The sequence below is a fragment of the Poecilia formosa genome, unplaced genomic scaffold, assembly GCF_000485575.1.
Source record: "Poecilia formosa unplaced genomic scaffold, Poecilia_formosa-5.1.2 Scaffold38, whole genome shotgun sequence".
NCBI lineage: Eukaryota > Metazoa > Chordata > Actinopteri > Cyprinodontiformes > Poeciliidae > Poecilia > Poecilia formosa.
In genome coordinates this window covers 1,181,473-1,198,729 of record NW_006799977.1, presented here as the reverse complement: position 1 = coordinate 1,198,729, position 17,257 = coordinate 1,181,473, and the positions used below count along the sequence as shown (strand labels likewise).

The window sequence follows — 17,257 nt, the reverse complement described above, 5'->3', positions numbered from 1 at the left end:
GCCGATAATTAAAATGAGGTCGCTAGGTTTAAATTATCGTGCAATTAATTGAGTTATCGTTTATCGTGACAGGCCTACTTTTATATATGAAAACTTTCAGACGAGAGTGTATATTTGCAGCATACTGCCCTCCTTAAAGTCAGATTCTTTTAATTGTTTTAGTTCCATGATATTAATGGTTTTAAACAGATTCTCTTTTATCAAACAAGTGGCAGAGTCATGGGATAAGGAGCTTTAAGGCTTCTTAGCTCAGCTGTGGGAGGGACGGGACTCCCTAAACTCTCTGCGTGTCAGTCAAAGCAGCCAAAAACCCCTAGCTGAGAACACACACAGATACACGAGAGCCAGGAGTCAGAGCATACACACACACCAGCTGAGCGAACGCCTGGGGAGGGTACTACTAATCTCATTCTCCGCTGACACACTAGTGATCATCTGTGCATGCTTTCGCAGCTCTTTCTTCTGCTATCCTGGTATTCCGAAGCTGGAGGTGTGTTCGCTTCTATCTGTGTCAGCAGATCAGGAAAGTTCACAGAGGCACCAGGGGTGTTTGTTCACTTTTTACCAGCAACACTTCTAATCTGCAAACCACAGCGTCCGACTAACTGCAACACTTTGCTAAAAAATTGTTGTGTAGCACAGCAATTCTTGCAGGGCAGGAAGAAATAAAAGCACCGATCATGATCTAAAAACCCGATTTCATCAAGTCTAGGATTTGTTGTTTTACCTGAAAAATCATACATATTTCTTTTAAAAAAAATCCACATGACTTATGTACGGTCCAAAACTGGTTACTGCTTCTGTTTGTCCTCAGAAGAATGTTGAAAATTATTTAGTTTTTCTCCACAGTAATCAGTCTTTAAATTAAACCTTGATTGGCAATCCTAACCAGTTTCTTGCATGTTTTCACTGATATTCTTAGTTTCATTTATCTTTAAAAGATTACTTTAAACCTAAATCTGCCAAAGGTATGAATATTTTTTGGCTTGAGCACAGTGTTGCGATTTGCAAGCCGTTTGGTCTAATTAGATTTTTCAGATTTACGAAACAGAGAAACAATCAAACAATACAGTTTAAAGCGTGAACTGCCTTTTTACTTACCCTTTAGTTGTGGACTCAGCACTTTTGTCCCAGACAATTCATGAGTTTGTTGTGGTTGCAGTTGCCTGCTATTGGACATAAGCCAGCCAGCACTGAAATCATTGCCAGCGTGGGCAGATTTCTGCCTTTGCACAGAAAGCACATTTCGTTTTTTTAAAGGAATGTTTTACATCTGCACAGCATGCTCCAAACTGATTCAGTCTGTGATATCTGGGCAGATTTAATTGAAGTTATTTAACTCAGCGTTATTCATTCCAGCACCTGAATTGACACATGGCAGTACATGGAGTTGAACATCTTGAAAATCAAAACTGTGGCTGATTTGTGCTGATGAGGAGATTGCATATTTGGAGGTTATTAGTGGTTAATTATTTCCACCTGAGATGCATCAGATTGCACATAAATTGCATAGCCTTTAATGCACTGACGGAAATGCCTATTTTTAAATGTCACACAATCATTCAACTGGAATAAAGTGATTACCATTTACCCTATCACTATGTTGCTCTTTTCCTATTTGCGATTTATGTTACTGCTTTTGTAACATATTTTATATTATGGATGTTAATATAAATCCTTAGTGTCTTGGAGTCATGCCTCTGAAAAAGAGTAAATATTTTGAAGCACAATGTGTTAATGTGCAAGGATAGATCTGCCTTTTTGCTGTGCGACGTGATGGTATGTGTGTTTTTGTGGAGCTTCCTTTGTGGATGTGTGAGTGGGTGACGTTGGCTGGACAAGGGTCAGTGAGTTGGGCGGGAAGGCATGGAGATCAGAGGAACAATACTGTAAGACTTTCCCTTGTTTCTTGTTTTCACGTTGGGTGGAGGATATTTGCTTGGTTTTCGTTTTCAAAGAAAACTAGCGGTTGATATCATAAATAAAACAAATTGGAACTGATGACATCCTTTATTTATTAAAACAGATATTTGTTTACTTTGCTACTCTGGATTGCTGGAAATGTGTCATCCTTAAAAGATTAAAATACCAACAAAATAGAGTATTAACAAAAACTGTTTTAAAATAAAATGAGTAATTTAAACTGGATTCAGTTGCTCTATTGAAATTCTAAAATAATCTATAAAATCCAGCATTTTCCAACATTTTGCTGAAGACAAAAGCAGAAGGCAGTGTAAGAAAAAGAAAAAAAAGACAATATTTTTCTCTTGAGAATACTTGTGAGGTCAGACGCTGATGTTGGATGAGTTGGACTGGCACAGAATCCCAGCTAATCCATCCCTAAGCTATTCTATCAGGTTGATATCAGGACTCAGTCCGTCTTCTATCAGTATTGATAGAAGAAGACTGTCTTCTATCAGTATTGATAGAAGACAGACTGTCTTCTATCAGTACCCAAATTTGGGTCCTCTCGTGAATGACAGGTTAAAGGATAAAAATATGGCATTTGTTTGGGTTAGGGAGATCATGTTATGTATATACAGCTGGCTTGGTTTTTGCCAGAAATAACGGAAAAGGCCGGAGATTTCTCAAGGAGCAGCAATGAGAAACAATAGCACAGGTCCATCCCTGTATTGTTTCCCCAGCGCTGCTACTTAATGGGTTCCTGGCATTGACACGCAGGAAAAAACAGAGTCTGTCGTGAGAGAAGCCTAGAGTGCTGAGGGTAACACGGGACTTCCTTAATGGAACCTTTGTCGTCAAATACTGTTTTCTAATTTGCTGAACGCAGGAGGCAGGAACTTCCTGTTTCAATATTGTTGGAAATGACCGCTCCCTGTAATGAGATGCATTTAAGTTTGTGCTAGAAAGTGTTTAAAAGACACCTTTTAGCATTTTAGATGATACATGTACATTGACATGAATGGGAATTGAGGTGGATTGTTTTTTGTTTTTTTTTTGCACTGAATATGAGACTTAGAAAACAGGTAAGGAGAGGAGGAGGCAAAAGCCTGTGGTTACATGACAGACTGCAATATGGTGGTTCTTTTGAGCTTTTCATGCCCAGCCTAAAGTGCTCTGCTATTGATTGGATGATGAATTGATGTGACTACTAAGACTCTGTAAAAATAAAGGTGCATGTATTTTTACCAAAACAAACTGTGGTACAGCCTTTTTTGGATTGGCCCACACACACCACATGGTCACAACAATGTTTTAAGGAGAACAGATTAGGAATGTGTATTCTGTGGTTTGGAAACACAGTGCACACAATGCAACTTTAAAGTGCAGCACTAGTCTAAGAGGATCCCCAGCTAACAGTAAAGTCTGCTATTTGGCAACTTTAGAGTCTCTCATTAAGCTACATTGACAAAAGAGAAAGAAGGATGGATTGGACCAGAGCTTAGTGTCAGCAGTTTTCAACAGCACTACGGTAGTTTACTCTGCATTTAACTTAATTACTCTCCTGAAGTCAAGCCAAATGTAAATATCCCTGGTATGGAGAAAAGCAGGCTGAACTCCAAATGCAGCTGCCTGTCGCACTCAGCCAGACCCAAAAGCCTGGGAGAGGAATCGTCTGTTCGTATCCCACAGCAGATGGAAGATTGAACACTGTTTGGTCTAAATATCCAAACTCTAAAGTAATTCAGATATTTCATTCAATATCGAATCGTCAAAGTTGTATTTGAAAATTCTAACCAACACTGACAGTTATCCTTCAGCTTTTTGTTGTTAAAGAATTTTATCAATTAACAAAATCGAATCAAATTCTCAGTTTGATCTGTACTGTCTGTACAAAGAACAGAAACATTGTTCACTGATAAGAACATATTTTGCTTGTTTCTTTTGTTTGAATCAAACCAAACTGTGGCTCTAAAGCTGATCTGCATACCAAAGCAGGATTTTTGTGCATCATTTCTCTCCTCTAAGGGTGGAGTTTGGTGCCTGTATCATTGGCTATGCTTTTCAGGTGTGTGGAGTGAAGTGCAGCCAAATAGGAGTCTAAATGTTTGTTGTGGTTTCTCCATTTCTATGTTACACCAAAACTCAAAGTGTCACCCAAAAGTTGAGAGAGCCAGAGAGCTTCTGATCAGGTTTACTCCAAGATCCTGTAAAGGGTCTTTGTACACAAATAGCATGAAGTGACATTGCATGCATTTTAGTAAGTCACATCTGTTTGCAGCAGGAGTTGAAGATTGCATTTCTTTTATGAGAGAGACATTCAACATGTGGATGAGGATGTCATTTCTTTGTTTATGTGCATGACATGCACTTCAGACGCAGTCAGAGCATGAGGCTCCATGAGGCTCCAGAGCTCAGCTGGGTTGTTTTCAGTCAGATTTGATGCTCCTTGAATGCAAATTAGCAGCTCAAAAGCTGAGACTGTGGTTCTCTCTAGGAAAGGGAGGAGGTTATGCTACCTTAGGTGAAGTTTTAGAGATGACTGACTATTAACCAGTTAGCTTAGATCAACTTAGTGTTTCGGTGTATGATTGTTTCTGCAGTCACATTATCATATCTTTGTGGTGAAGAAGTGAGATAAACAGCACAATCTTCCAACTGTATTCAATGTTCCTTCGCAAACCCATGGCCATAATCTTGGGCTTATGAATAAAAAACCATGACTATACATATATTCAATATCCCAATACTGGGTAGTCGAATAGGACATTTGAAAATTCCTAAGAGGTTCCTAACAGGAAGATATATGCTGAACCTCCACAGTGGTGCTTCTTGCAGTAGTCCAGGATCTAAATAAAGATGTTCCCCTGGGAGGTTTACCAGGTTGAGGGCTACTAACAGATCTAGGACATGATAAAATATCCAGGCATTAAAGTCAGAGAAGTAGGGTTACATAATGTAAGAAAATCATTCAATAACAATATTACTGGTAGAAACTATGATGGCAGTAATAGTTGTGATAAATCCCCATCTTCCTCACTTAATTTTGGGAGGTTGGGTGCTGTCATGGTGTCAGATCTGCTGGCATGGCATATCTGCCTGCAGTAGCCGAGGACTTAAGGGCAGTTTATGTAGCTTGTTAACCTAACATACTAATATGATGAATGGTGTGAGGTACTTGGAGAAAACGATGCAGAAAGCCCCTTGCCAGGATTTAAACCAAGGCTTCTAAATTTTAAGCTTTATTTTTTTCACAATCCAAATAGGAGTGAGTTCAGATATCAACCCTGCTGTATTTCAAAAAGGGTTATTACTCACTATAAATAATAAGGTGTGACTTTGTAACACATCTTTTAAGCGTATCTTAAAAGTACATAGTTGTTCATTTCTGTTTAAGAGTTTTTCTTAGATCTGACCCTATTTTACTATACCCTAATAAAGAAAACAACTGTCAGAAAATCAAACTTTAAACCATGTATGTTTTTCATTAGGTGTTAAACCATCACATTTACTGTTGTCTTTATGTTTAGCTGGGAAACACAAACTCTTCATGTCAAGCAAAACCTTCAATTTTACAGTATTTTATTTCCACTCCATCACCTTCCTGCAGCCTTTGATTACACGTTTTCCTCAAATGGAAGGTCACTACATTCACTGCCGGGCCTCCGCTGTGCTGGACGTATTCTGTGCTTACAGGGGGTGATGAGGTGCTAAGCCCAGAGTTATCTACACTGTGCACACACCCAGAGCTCTCTTCCATGTGAGCTTCCTGACCGAATTGCTCCAAAACCAAAACTCAACGCATGCGGTTTACTGTTTGCAGTGTCTCACACTGCTCTTGCTGACAACATGAACAGCAAGGAGAGGCGGAGGGTAAACCACAAGTATGTGACTGTTCAGAGAGTCAGGGAAGCTGCTGAACTACAGGAAGGCCTCAGCTGTCAAGACTAAAGTGTCACGTTTAGTCTGTCGTTGTTCTGATTTTTCCATCTTGCACAGCACAATCTTTTCAAGAGATGTGAAATTTTAAAGAGTTTAAGACGATGTGACATTTAAAAAAAATCTCTCCTCATGAGTAACATAGATTTAATTCAAATAAAAGATGCATACATGGACACTTGATTGTCTTGCAGCGATTTATTGAGCAGAGAAGTTACAATGTAGACATTGTTTATTCCAGCACTTTTTAGCATCTGGAATAATCAGTGAAATGCTATTTTTTTGCTGCTAAATGAAGAATTTCATGCAAAGTGAAAAACTCGCACTTTTGCAAAAGGTTTACTGTGAGCAGATATACCTTCTGTTGTCAAAAGGAAAAACACCAGCAGTGGTGGCTGTGAGGAATAGGAGACAGAGGAGACAGAGACCTGTCAGTTTGTCATCTTTTCTGCAGTGTAGTTATATGTGTGTGTGTGTGTGTGTGTGTGTGAGAGAGAGAGAGGGGTGAGTTTTCTTTTTTCATATTTTACCCTGAGAGCTTTTGACAGAGTCCAAATCAGTTTCTTCAGCAGCTTCACTTTCTAACCTCTTGATCCTCCTCTCAGAGTGCTGTATGTGTTGGCATTTATTTAAAGGTTATTTATGATTTTGCGAGCTGATATGTTCTATTTCTATCTCCCCTGACTATGTAATTGTGTGGGCTATTGATTGATTGTTTTTCTTCGAAGGGTTTTCTTCAAAGGTGGTAACAGTTTAAAGATCTTGGATTTTTTACAGCGATGTGCAGTTTCTGAGGTGAATGCTATTCTACCAAAGGTCAAAAACACACGTTTGAAATGATTGAAGTCAGGCGGAAAGGCACAAAGTGAGAAGGGACAAAACAAGGGACGAGATAACAGAGTGCAGGTAGATGCAAGACTTTTGTGTAAACAACTTTTTTTGTATGTGCACTCTAGTTATTTGATGTTTCTCTCCTGTTTCATTCACAAAAACTATAATACATTAATGGGTTGCACAAGGCTCGGTTATGTAGATGGACAGAATAGAAAAACATGAACACATACAGATGTTTTTAGGCTAGCTTGAGCTTTCAGACAGGTGTGTTTGTGTGCAGACGCAAACACAAAGTGAAGTGTTGATGTGTTTCTTGTGCGAGTTGCACCAGGTTAGGCCTCAGTGGGACAGATTCTGACCTGGATTTAATGAGCCCTGAACTCTTGCTGCTGCTCCACCTGTGAGTGACTGTGTTTGTGCATTTCAGCATCTCACCATCCCTTACTGGAGCAGCTAAAACACTTGTTTCCCACCCGGGACCACGCAGACACATCTATGTTTAGCCACTGTTCTACTTTGTGATCCAAAAAGCCCCTTTAAATGTATTGTAAGCCATATTTTAAATGTTACTCTGCCATATTTTAAATGTTACTCTGAGAGTGAAATATTATTTAATACTGTTTAAGCAAACATTTTTGCTTAAAAAAAAATGTGTTAACTCCCATCGGGTGTCTGTATAGAATAGATAAAATGTGTGGAATAACAAAAACATGTGCCTCCCACCCAGATTTGCTGGACAGAATGGACGTTTTGTACATAAAAGAATTCAAGAAGCCTAACACCTTTACTAAATCATACGCAGATGGGATTATCTGTAAAATGCTTTAAAATTAGAAGGAAGACCAACCAGTGGAGCCACGCAGCAGAAATCAGGCATTCACATAGCAGAAATTAGTTAAAGAGACATGCAGTTAAAACAAGACCTCCTGAAGTGTGCCAGTAAACAACGCATACATTATAGCAGTCTGTAACAGCTTGCTCTTCTAAAATATGTCCAATCTTCATAGAACTGCCACTTTATTTACCATTTCTTTAAACACATGACACTCTGGTTAGGGAACTGCTAAAGACTCAGTAAAGTGTCTCAGCAGTCATAAGTAGTAAAGTGGGAAGGCGCAGGTGTCGCTGTGATACAATCAGTATAGATAGATTGCAGCACTTGAACTCCCACACCCATGATGAATGACTCTAATCAGGAGGAGTGTATCATCAGGGGGCCTCTTGTGATTGTCAATCAGGGGCAAGTATTCGATGTGTTTCATGTTAGCGTATCTAAATAGCACAGCAGGAAAAATGAATCAATAAATATATGATTATAATGATTTTTGTCATGAGAAAAATACTCAAGTAAAAACAGGGAGACAAATTTAAAAACAACCAAAACTAATTGCATGAGATTAAAATGAATAATAACTCTTTAAAAGTTTTAGAAAATGTCTTCTTCTTTTCTTTTTTCAGTCCTAACGGGGATCTCGGGTGGCTAAGTGTGAGTCATTACTGCTTTAGCTCTGACCGCGTCGTCAGTTCAGTGGCAGTGTAAAAATAACCAGGGAGCAACAGTTCAAAGTGCTTTCCAGTCAACTTCCACTGATACCGGGATGAGCTGCTGCTGCGATTATGACTGCAGCCATGGTTTAGCTCAAACAATCACATCTGAATCATACACTAATGTGGCTAGAGTCAAAGTCTGAATACCCCTTTGTGCAAAAAACGCAGGACATTACAGTGTAGCAGAACAGCTGTTGCTTTAAAATAAGTGAGGAGTAAGAGAGAGTAAAAGTTGAATTTATGAAAAGCTGTTATACTTTATGCTCTTTTTGGTAGAAAAAAATGATTGCAGGAAAAACCCAACTATTCTTCAGGCAGTGTTAGAAGTTTGCTTATAGCTAAAGACTTTGATTTCTAGCAAATGTCTTCAACCATCTTTGCCATAATACTCATTTAACCTGCCTTTAGATTTTTAAAGTTAATTTTCCAATGCAGTCGACTCCCACTTTAAATATGCAATTAAACTCTAAACTATTCATATATGTTAGAGATTTATTTTTAACTTTTCTTTCAGTCAGCAAAGAAGTTTCTTGTACAAATTGGCAAATGTCTTTATTCATCACACTTAATACACAAGGAAATCTAAAGTGCTTTATTGGAAGAAACAAAAAAGATTTTCTTAAGATGCTCTTAAGGTTTTGCTTAAAAGAGAGCGCAATATGTCAAATATCTACAATCATAGCATAAAAGTAAATGTGAAAATACAATTTTAAAAGACAAAATAACATTTAAATTGCATGTATCGTTAAAAACCTTGCAAGTATCAGCGTACTGACAAGTGGATCAATGTTCTTCAAGTACTTGAAGTTGATTTGGTTAAAATGTGTCCTAAAGATTTTGAATCATTCTGACATAAACTTTGAACAGGTTTGTTCTGCTTATCGGTTCAGATATTTTAAAAGCTAGGACAAAAGTAATATTTTATAAATGGCTGTTCATATAAGGTTGTAAAAATGTAATTATATAACATTGTCACTAGACAATTTTTTAAAAAACTTAATCCTAATTTGTGAAACTATAAAACCATTACCACTTGTACTTTTTAACTCTTTATCTAAACCTGACAAATAGAGTGATGTGTATTGTAATTGTTAAATATGTATTTATTTAAATATGTGTAACTTTAACAACTATTCAGAGTTTTATAGGCATTGTTACTGTCACATAAAGGTTATTTTTCCTGAGCCTAGCAATCATTTTTAATAATTCACCGGTGTGCATGCAAAATAAATGAATAAATAAATACATGATCAAAACTTAGAAAAATGTAAACACATCCTCCATTTATCTTCTTCTGGTTTATTTAGCTACCAAAGTTGCTGACAAGTTACCATTATCTCTCCATTCTCCCCGGTAACAAAATTCCACAGACAGCTCTCCATGTCAGCCAATCAGATTGGAGGTAGCCCCGATTTCAAATCAGCACTTCACCCTGCTGCTAGACAGCATTTTGCAAGACAGATAGGAACATATAGCCTTTTTGCTATGTGCATTTACTGCACAAATGGGGGAAATATACAGATTGATGACCTTAAGTTTAATTTTAAAGGCAGAGGAAAAATAGAATTGGGAGGAGAGAAGAAATACAGATGAAGACAGGAGGGGTTACAGAAATACAAAACAATAAATCAATAAAGCAAAAGCGGTGATGAGAGCAGGTTGACATTAACTCGCCTTCAGATCCCATCTCTCATGGCAGCTGTGAGGAGAGATGTTATGAGAGAAGGAAAAGACAGGACGTCAGTGCAGGATTCTAGAAGCCATTTATTTCAAAAAGTATCCGTCTTTGTATTTGTGTCTCCAATCAGATATTTCAGTCAATCAGCAAGTGATCCTTGAAAATTCTGGCATTCAGCTCCTTTCATACAGCCGCTCAGAGGCAGAGAGTTAGAAAAAAAGAAGGTTGTAAGACTGTGAATGATGAAGTGGTGGCAGTGGTGGCTGAAAGAGAAGTGAGAAAGCTGGATCAGCAGATATTTTTGGCATCTGAAATGATGGCTTAGGTAGCACCAGCACAATGACTCAACTCTGTCTTTTTTAGGGCACTGCAATTACTTCTTGGTCAAAAGTAATGAAGCTACTTAGATCCCCAAACCAAGTTTCTCATTTCTATGATCACTAGTTATGTGGCACAATCACAATAAACAGTGAGAACATTTCAGTTTAATTTAGCTAGCTTTGTCTGTCAGTAGGAATTAGGTAAACCTTTGAGAGTAGGATATGTTTCAGACTTGGGAGTAAAAAAGAGGACAACCACTGGCAGCTTCCTCTCCAGAAATATTTAACTGAGTTCAGTTTGCTTGCAGCGTCGCTTCGTAGTACAGAGTGTGCAATATCAACTAATAATGGAGAAACCAGGTATAATGAGTAAAACACAAGTTTCAAGATGATGCAATTCCAAAATAACTATTGCATAAGAGTTTTATCTCAACAAGGACTAAGGCACATTTTTGGATTTTAAATATATATCACACAACACTGAAAATCCTCTGTCATTGCAAAAATATGAATTTATTGAAAAACATATGTATTGCTGTGTTTTAATAAAATTGGTGGCTAAACATGTGATGTTATGCAACGTTCAAATTTGTCTTGGCTGTTTGAGTTCAGATCTGGGCATGACTTCACACACAAGTTGCGTTCGCTCAGTTGCATGTTGGGAAACTTATTTGCAAAAAAAAAAAAAAAGAAAGAAAATGCCTGTATTTACAGTCCAGTTCATAGAACATATCTGAAACGTTTGAAAATAAAAAGCAGCTTGGAAGTTGAAATACTTTGCTACTTGACATGCAATTAGCTGATATTTGCAAGCAGGCAATTCAGGACTAACGTTCATTTCCAGCGGCATAGAATCCCCAAGACGGGCGATAAGGAAGACTCTGGATGTTAGTGCCAAGATAGTTTCCTCTGTGCATATCAAAGTATATTTTGAACGGTTACAATATGCAGTAATAAGCGGATAATGCCTAACAAAACTTTAATTTAATTTTTTTCTCCAAAAGCATCTGAATTTGATAAATTGTGTTAACTGCAACTCCATTTAATATTACTTAAAAACCAAGAGGTCAGACATGCAGCTTTCAGCTTTAAATTGAAATGGTGCCCCATGACCTGCAGGTGCTTTTTGCAATGATACCACAAGGCTGCTAATCATCTTCTGCCCTCTGTAAATCCAGTGGGGATTCACAGAGGACAGTGGGAATATCCAATCTTTTCCATTTGAAGAGAAAAAAATAAAAATTGATTAAAAAAATTATTGCTGTTCCCACTATGAGACTTCAGTATGTAGCAGTTTGTCCCTGCTGTGTGGTCGTGCTGTTTTCCCAGAAGATATCTAAAGTCAACACATGCTTTGCCAGCATGCACAAATGGCTGAAACACAAGCCAGGAGTGACCAGCGTCACTTTGTCTTTCTGTGTCATGACGGAAGCATTGTGCATTGTCTGCTACTGACTAAGCCTCTTCAAATCTCCCAATCCAATGAGGCAGTTTGGCCACAACCCAGAGCCCCAGATTTATCCCTAACCATTTGAGTTGGAAGAATCACTCCAACTGTGCCTTAATACAGGCAGAAAATAACCAGCCTCCACGACAAACCCAATTTGTCACCGGGAGGAAGCAGATGGACAGTTGATCTGTTCATCACAGCCCAGATATGTCTTTATCTGGGCATTTTTACCGTGTTACGAGCTTATCTGACCGGTTCTTGTCATTCGCAGTTTGTTTATTATGAAAACATGCAGGCTATCTTGAGTTCCTCTGTTTTTTATCTGCTAGTGGATTTATGGGGAGCTTATGTCTTTTGTAAAGGACATCAGTATATTTACAGAGTGTCTGTTTGCATTCATCCATCTTCTTTATTGATAATAAACATGATTCTTACACTCAGCCTCCCTCGGTCCACCATGTAGACTCATAAATAACCCACACAAGTGAACAGTGAGAGGCCTGCTAAAATATAAACATGATTTTCTGTCTCTTCCTGGTTCTTATGTTATTTTTAACTTGAATGGTGGTAAGATTGTGGGTCTTCCTTTTTGTGTATCTTTGTGCCTTGCTGACTTTTATCCTCCTTTCACATCCTCCCTTCTCCCCCCTACCTATTGTCATTGGAGCAGTGAGAAAGTGAATCTGAGGCAGAAGATGAAAGACCCTCAAGTGTTTTTTCCCCCATCATTATACAAATATGCAGACACACAATTTTCGTAATCTCTACATGCACAGTACCTTGAAATAACTTGATAGCGCATGACTTTTTCCATTATACAACTGCAGACATTAGGTGTTTTGCTGGGATGTTATGAGGTAGACAAATATAAAAAGATATTTCTGGAGAAACAAAGGAAAAACGATTTTTCAAATTTTGCACAAAAGAAAAGAATGGCTTTTTATGATAGTGGCAGCATCAAGCTGTGGTTACGCTTTTCAGTTGGAAAACATTGTTTAATATACAACCAGAGTTACACTTAAATGATTTAGATCAAAACATATGCATGGGTCCAGTCAAAGTTCTGACCTAAATCCAACAGAAAAACAATTGATGGGTTCTACAAAATACTGAATCAGTGGTACAGAATATAAATGAGGAAGGATTGCAGCAAAAGTGATGGATAGGCTTCCTTAGATATGTAACTTTTTACAGATTTGCATTATCAGCTGAATTTGACAGCATTGCCTTACAACTAGGACCAAATTGTAATGTATTCAAATGAATCTGAATCATTTTAATTCCACTTACGCACTACTTTGTTTTGGCTAATCACAGAAAATCCCAATAAAAGACATTGAAACTTGTGGCGGTACAGTGACAAATTAGGTCACTGCGTTGACTATGGAGAGCACGGTTTTAATTGCTCTCCATAGTTTAATACAATTCACCAAAAATAAATAAATAAATAAATAAATATAAAAACTAAAAGCTATAATGCATTTTAAAATGTTCTAAATTGGATTTATGTTTCAGATATGCTATATTTTTGGTGTGCTTGCATTTATATTTATCAATCAAAAATAACCAGGATAAGCACATTGCTGTCAAAGCGTGACAGTGCATTTTAGTTTCTCACAAAGAATATGTTTGTGTCTGCATGTGGGTGGGCACCCAGTTGCATGCATAATGCTGGATCTGAGTAATGGGTACACATTTGCATGCTGTTGTTGTATTTTCTTCTTTTCCTTTGTTTGACATGTAATCCATCCAAAAATGCAAAGCTGATCAACGCAAAATAACTTGATAAATCCCCAAAATATATTTAAAAAGTTATAATCAGTAAATATTTGGCATCTTTTACATTGCATCACTCTAGTATTATTTGGTTTAATGACTAATTGACCAAGTGGGTACCATTTAGAACAACAACACTGCCATCCTTTTAGTTTAATGGGAAAAGCTAATCACTGCAGCAGCCGCCAACGATGGCCAACAACATAAATACCCTTTTTATCCTGGTTCCATTTAAATGTATTGCCATCTCTAATTTGCCTCATCAGTGAGAAAAACCCATCCTACAGCATCTTGAAATTGAATTGTTGGTAAACATGATGCAGAGCTGCTGAGTGAGGCCCAGCTGACACTTGACACGAAGCTTTCTGTGGCGTTTAACGTTGTGGTGAATGGGAAGGAGATAAGCTGACGGGCAGGAAGAGCCCTCCTTTGATGCGATTAGTACAGTGGCAGACAGGGACTAGTGCTTTAGATTGATTAAAGTGTAATCCTGGTGGATAATCGTGCCTCCTGATGTGACATGTGTGACCAGCAGCCTCATGCAACACCCCCTATTTTCACGGTAGATGCATAATCGCAAACAAACAAAGAGCAGCGCTGATAACCTGAATCATAATATGTGATTCAGGTTTGTTATTATGATTTTCCTTGACCTTTGAGGAAAGTTATTTAGGAAAAAAAAAGAAAACCCATTATATAAAATGATCCCATCTGTGATCTAAGATCTTGAGGGTGTTTTATTAAAATGTTCAGCATGTAACACATGAAATATTAGTTTATCTGTAGATGGAGGAACAATTTGTTATATTTTCACACATAATTTCTGTGTAAAACAGATTACACATGAGATATTTTCCATGTAATTGGATCGTCTCTGCTGGTTTTGATTTGGTTCAAAACACCGTTGAGCTTAAGACACTGTTTTCAGGTGCAGGCAGGGAATCAGAGGCAGCCAAAGGGAAAGGCAAAATTCTTATTTTTTTTATTGAGAATGATGATCCTGTTAAATTAAACTGTATAGTTTAGCAGATAAATTAAACCATTTGTACTGTTTAAGTTGTGAATTAAACTAAGTAAAAGTAAGAAAGTAAGTAAAATTTATTTATATAGCACCGATCACAGACAGTAAAAGTGCTTCAGAAAGCCATAAACATAAAACCAAGACTATCAAAACTTACATAAATGCCCACGCACACACAGACAGAAACAAACAAACATATTCTTTAGCAGTCTAGTTAAAAACCTTTTGTCTACAGAATACTAAAGGACAAAGAATACTAAAAACTACAAACTCTAACTGTTTGATTGTTGTATAGGAGTTGCAATCTGATCATACAAGACTAATCTTTTCTTTGTTTTCAAGCTCAAAGGACATCTTAACAAATAATGACCAAAATAAATTGCTTTTAAACTCACTCAATGAAACTTATCGCCCTCTCCAAGATTTCACCAAATTTGTTAGTGGTAGGAACGTTCTTAACTGGAAGAGAGATCAGCAACCAAATCCATGACTTTCTACCAGGATATAATGGAAAACACAAATGTTGTAGTCATGCAGCTGGTTGGTGATTTGTTTAAAAAAAAAAAGGATTTTTGAAGTGAGCTATTTGGACAAGGGCAGGTGAGTGGATGAAGCATCTGTTTCTGTCTCTTTGAAGCCAGCTTTGACCCGGTGAATCAACAACGCACAGCCTGCAGGGACAGTCAGCTGCTCAAACCACTGTTGTTCTACTGCTGACAGCTGCAGTGTCCAAAACATGGCTGTGGTAAAGAAAGAAAAAACTGTAAGCTTGGTAAAATTTGTTATATTGTTATGATTGTGACTTAACAAAATGTACATCTGTATCCATATATTAAGAACAAAACAAACCAGTGTCTGTCACAGAAGTCGCATCAAAGAAGAAAGCGATTAAGCAATAAATAAATAGTTAGGGAGTCAGCAAGGATTTCTTACTGCTGCAGAAACTGAACTGTGTCCTTTTGAGGTTTCGTCTCACTGCGTTCTGCTGCTCTTCAGCAGGAACAATTTGTTCTCAAAGGATCACAGGCTTCTCACAATATGTAGCTGATTTTCCTTCTGACTTTGGCTGAATTAGTGTTTTTATTAAGAGGCTGTCATGTTGAGGCGTCACCTGGAAAGACCCAGAACTTGGTTGATGGATGTATTGATGGTTGATCATCTGCTAAGTAGGTTCTCTGCTCAGCTTTAAACATACTAATGTTTTACTATTACTTAGAACCTAAAGCTAACTTTGACCAGATTTCAAATCCGCTATTTCCTTCTAATTAGTTTAGCAGATTAGAAGGTTATGAATACTTAGAGAAGGGTTAAAATGTTTAGTCTGATTGTGTAAATAGAAAACCTTCATAACTTTTTGCTACTGAAAACTACTGGAAAATTATGTAATTATCTATAGGAAGCATTGTCTCATTTCGTCCTAAGACAGCTGACAGGCTTAGTTGGCTCTCAAAGTTTTGAACGCATACAACTTTTCACAGAAAATTCTCCTGTTTCAGTTTTAACCCCTCATAAGTGTATTCAAGTCATGACCACATTTACTCTGCAGCCGGGGATTATCCACAACCAATGCTGAAATAGTTTGAGTCGAGGCATGTTACGATGTCAGAACTACACTGACGAAGTCACAACTTTTATTTTTGTAGCAGTGCAACATGAGGCTATGTTATTGTAATACAGACTTGAAGGTATTTTGACAAGCTGCTGTAAAGTGATGTTCAGGTTTGCGCAAAAATGATCTGAAATTCCTGCAGGGATTACCTACTGTATTCACACTCGGTTTCACTCGATTAGACCAGATGTCTTACATGGAAGCTGGCTGGTTAATCTGACGTGAGAAGCCATGAGGAAATGCTGTTTACATTTGCATTTTCAGCTGCCCTGCCATATGTGTGTGGAAAGCTTTCAGTGCTCTGGTGCTTTAATGGACATTTCTTGAATTTATTTTGAGAGCTAAAGCTATTTGGAAGAAACAAACAGTAAAGCTTGAATTTAAATCTTTAAGAAGCAGAAAACTATTTGCAACGAGTGACACACTGGTAAAATGTTGTTCTCATATTCATACTTTAGCGTTTTACTCCTTATTTTGTAGATTAAGTGTGTGTGACTGCAGCAAAATGGACCACATTAGTATTAAATGAAGCAAAAGACTTGTAGAATATTAGATTACATTTTGTTGAGAATTGGTGTTACATGTACAAATTCAACCGGAAGAATAAATCCGCACCCATTAATCAACATTCATAGTATTTACACAAAATTCAGGCAACAGCTTCATAAAAATCTTGTTAGATTTTGTTGAGTTAGTCATCCGTTTTCCTCACCTACACATTGTAAATTGTTTCTCCTTCCTTTTGCTTAAGGATTTCATTACAGCAGCGAAGGGCTTGTGGTCACATCCCATCCTGCAAGACAAAGGAGGGGTCAGCAGGGGGACAGGAAGGAAGTCAATCAGGAGAATAAAAGAGGGACGAGATATGGGTTGATGTGAGTGAGACCCAGTTCTTGAATTAAATGAATCATAAAAAACCTCTAAAGGTCATGGTTTGCATGGTAGCTCACAGAGATACTAAAGCCTGCTGGTGTCATTATGCAACCATATGTTACATATTACAGCTAAATAAAGTTCAAGGATGTCTCTTTGACTGGCCTTTTATATTTCATATTTTGCTCCAACACTTGCTTCTATGAGTGTCCAGTTCAGGATGTTATTATACTCGATACCAAGTCGAGTCACACAAAAACATGTAACAGCTTCATCATTGGTTTTTAATACATCGATTTCAATCAAC

General features: G+C 37.6%; 1 protein-coding gene across 4 annotated transcripts in view; it reads left to right on the top strand.

Moving 5' to 3' along the window:
• kank4 (KN motif and ankyrin repeat domains 4) overlaps positions 1–17,257 on the top strand; it is a 79,540-nt gene that overhangs the window by 9,474 nt on the left and 52,809 nt on the right. Inside the window, exon 1 of one of the 4 annotated variants that reach the window (XM_016670805.1) lies at positions 16,829–16,952. The exons of the other annotated variants lie outside the window; for them this stretch is intronic. The gene's annotated coding sequence lies outside the window, so the exon portion shown is untranslated. Of the gene's footprint in view, positions 1–16,828; positions 16,953–17,257 lie in introns of those variants that run through there. 4 annotated transcript variants of the gene reach the window in all.